Raw genomic sequence first — 3,787 nt, forward strand, 5'->3', positions numbered from 1 at the left:
ATTCAGTCATCCCAGGTAGGATATCCATATAAGGAGAATCTTGGCCAATGTCTGTATCCTTCTTACAAGTGTAACAATATTGTAGTGGGGCCGAGTGAACTGTGGTGTCAGAGCGATGATCAATAATGGTTTTACTCCCTAAGGGGTGTACCTTACCAGTCACCAAATCCACTCTAAGGACAGAGTCTTGGAATTGCAAATAGACATTATTTTTAGACCAATCATGAACCATTTGTGCTTCCCTCATGAATGGTCGTCCTAAAATCATTTCATATGACATAAGGTGTTTAGAGAAATCCATTACAATGAACGTATGTCGTACCTTGTGTCCTAGAACTTTGATCTTAAGATCCTTGAGCATCCCCATAGGTTTGGCTATGGTACCATTTGCCATCTTTACCACAATGTTAGTAACACTGAGGCGGGGTTTTCCCATGGATTCCCAACAATCTTTTGTAACGATGCTAACTCCTGCACCACCATCAAGAATTCCCTTTATAGTTAATCCCTTGGTAGTGATGGGTAGGGTCGCATTAGACTCGTCGCCTTCAAAATATTGCCCTAATTCGTTAATGGGTACCTCGATCACAGACTCGTGTCCATCTAAGTCAAGTGATTGCACATGATTTTCCTCATCAATCATAATCGAGTCAGGCCTATTTGGTTGCGCAAAATGCGGTAATCCCGTTCGTAGCTCTCCGTTAAGGAATGCTCGAAGTGCAAGGAATAACTCAGGATCTCCATACAGTTTTGCTATGATCGTGGTTCGTCGGACCTCAGAAGACATGAAGTCCACTAGTTTGGCAACATTCATTGGCGTTTTGCAAGGTGTAGGTCCTTGACTTGGAACTGGTGAGGATGGAATCTCATATTCCTCAATGGGATCAGGTATTCCTTCGTTAAACATCCTTTCCAACAAGAAGGGTGTATGCTCACTTTCTGATGTCCTGTCCTCACTCCCTTCTTGGATGATACTAGATATGGCTAACGGTCTATGGTTCATGTGGGGTGGATGAACTTGCGTGGGAAACACTGTGTCATGAATTTTGACATGCATGGGTTCTGGTTCTAGTTTCCTTTGAGTCTCCTCCACTAAACCTCTTAGATGTTTCACCTGCTCAATCTCGTCTACTGGGTTTGGGTACGTCCCAATCTTCTTTTTACGATTCTTCCCTTTTTGCCCCTGCGGTTTATCTTGGGGGTCTTGGATTGGATTTGGAAACACTTGTGGTGTTTTCAGAGGCTCTTTATGATTTTCTCTTATTCGGTTTTCATTTGGTTCCATGTTACGGTTTTCTTTGTCGGTCTTTCTCTTTGTGGTATTGGTTCTAGTCTCCATTGTCTCGACTGAATCTGAATCATCCTCGAGGTCATTCATATACACGGGGTCATCTCCTGTTCCTATGTTTGTTTTGGAACTTGGCTTTGAATTTTCCGTATTCTGCGACTTCTTCCTTCGTGTCTTCTTTTTCTTTGCTTGGATAACTGACGCGGCATCTCTCTCTTCGAGGATATGTCCTGGCCCTTGAAGCATGGACCGTGTAATCGCATAAGCGGGTGCGACGGGTGGTATTGGCGATGTCACACTAGCAATTTCGACCAAATTCAGGGGTGTGATTTTATGCGCATTTGGGTTATAGGGGCATTGGGAAATCAAGTGATCTATGCCACAACGATTACATGTGAGTATTGGCATTGCAGACGTGCTCCCTTGATTCATTTGCATCTGTGCAGCATTCTTTTGTAGCCTAATAGGGCACTCCGATGCTCGATGTGGTCCACCACACTCGTAGCATTGAAGAGGTGGCCTCCTAGCCTAGGTGTTGATATTTTGACCTCTGGATGCGAGAGCAGCAGCTTGATAAACCGGCTTGACTTGCCCCCAACAATCTTCCATGTAGTATATAGGACACTCTTCCAATGTATCACGTCCGTAGGCAATACTAGTGTCTATTTCCTCCTCACAGCCATCTGGATAAGCATTTGATGGCTCGCAACCCACTTGGTTCATAGGGGCGACTCTTGGATGCCGGGGCTGCGGTCCTAGCACAGGAGGTGGTAGCGGTGTAGCTTGTACAACATTTTGAGATCTAGGGACCATGTGTTGCAGTAGTTGCTCAACAGGTGGAGTAGGCATCAAGACAGGAGCTCGAGGCGCATCCGTCCAGGCTACAGGTGGTCTATTTGCCATCATATGTTTGATCATTAAACAATCCTTAGCTTGGTGACCATACCTACCACATGCGTTGCAAGTTCCATTAAATTTTACTCTAAACGTAGGGCACTCACTAGTGCTATGTGGACCTAAGCAAATGGAACGCCATTGTTGCTCCCTTCTTGGATACATGTGACTATTTTGAGGGGGTCGATTATCCTTAAGAGACTCTTGGATTGCCTTGGTGAGGTCTGTCAAGAATGTCTCAAATACCTTTGGCTCATTGGCAATGGGCTTTGCTGTCATGGGTTCATACTCAATGGCTTGTGAGCTAGTGGATCTCGTGTCAGTAGACACCCTCATGCCTGCTATCATCAAGTTGTCCTCTAATTGGATTGCATTGGCAGTGACATCTTCCCAGGTTGTGATACCTCTAATCACTAGTCCATTATAGATTCCTTCATTCCTCAACCCTCGAATGAATCGATCAAGCAGTTGGTTATTGTTGAAGCGCTCATTTACAGGGCAGCGAGAGTTTAAGTGCTTTAGACGACTAATGAAGTCCCTTACTGACTCTCCTTCCTTACGTTCGGCCTTCTGTAGCTGAGATGCTACACCCCAAAGCACACCTTCTCGTATGTACTCCTTTAGAAACAACCTTCGAAGGGTAGGGTAGATTGTTTTCTCATCCACCCTTAGGGTTCTATACCAATCTCCAGCCTTCCCACTTAATGTCAAGCTTAAGGCATTGCACTTATGTAGTTCGTTGCGTTCCCCTAAGGAATCACATACTTGTTCAAACACTTCAATGTGTTTTCTAGCATCTTCGTCCCCATTGAATTTTTGCGTGAGTTTGGCAATTTGTACTGCCTTACTTCTAGGCTCTCTATCAGATGCGTGACGCATATTTTCCGCGATAGATCGACCTATGGTTTGAGCAAACGCTGCCAAGTCACCTATGTGAGGAGGCAGGGCCGGTGGAGGTACTCTTGGAATCATATGTGGGAGAGGGACGGGTGCCGGTCTTGGCATATGTGTGGATGATGCAGGATATGGAACATAACCGGGCATAGGTCCACTCGGATAAGGGCTAGGGAGCGGCACTCGAGGAGCATAAGCAAGTGGTACAATTGGAGGTGTGGGGGCCATGTGTGCATAAGGGGCTAGAGGCACATATGGTCGAGGCCCCATATTAGGTACTACGACACTAGGTAGTGGCACTGCGCTAACCGTAGATGTCATCGGTACATTCTCTGTCAGGCTTATCCCTGGAGTGAGCACTGTGTTTTCCTTGATAGAGGGTTGAGCCAAGTTAGGGAAGCTAAAGTTTTCGCTCGGAGGCTCAGATTGCATAGAGACCCCAGGTGAAATGACGTAAGATGGGTCCATGGGGCTCATTAGAGGAGTCTCCATTTGTGATAGAGTAGACTGTTGAGCCTTGCTCATATCCAGAAATCTCATGGGGCCAGTTGAGAGTATATTTACCCCTCGGTTTTGCCTTTCTGATTGAATAATGCCATGGATAACATTACAGATCATTTTCTGTTGATCTTCGATGCTCGTGGCACTAGAGGTGGATTGTACAATCTCTATCCATCCTACATGGTAGGCGTGGCCAGAGTGTAGATCCGT

The sequence above is a fragment of the Adiantum capillus-veneris genome, chromosome 5 (genome assembly GCF_014529385.1).
Source record: "Adiantum capillus-veneris isolate H3 chromosome 5, ASM1452938v2, whole genome shotgun sequence".
Classification (NCBI taxonomy): Eukaryota; Viridiplantae; Streptophyta; class Polypodiopsida; order Polypodiales; family Pteridaceae; genus Adiantum; species Adiantum capillus-veneris.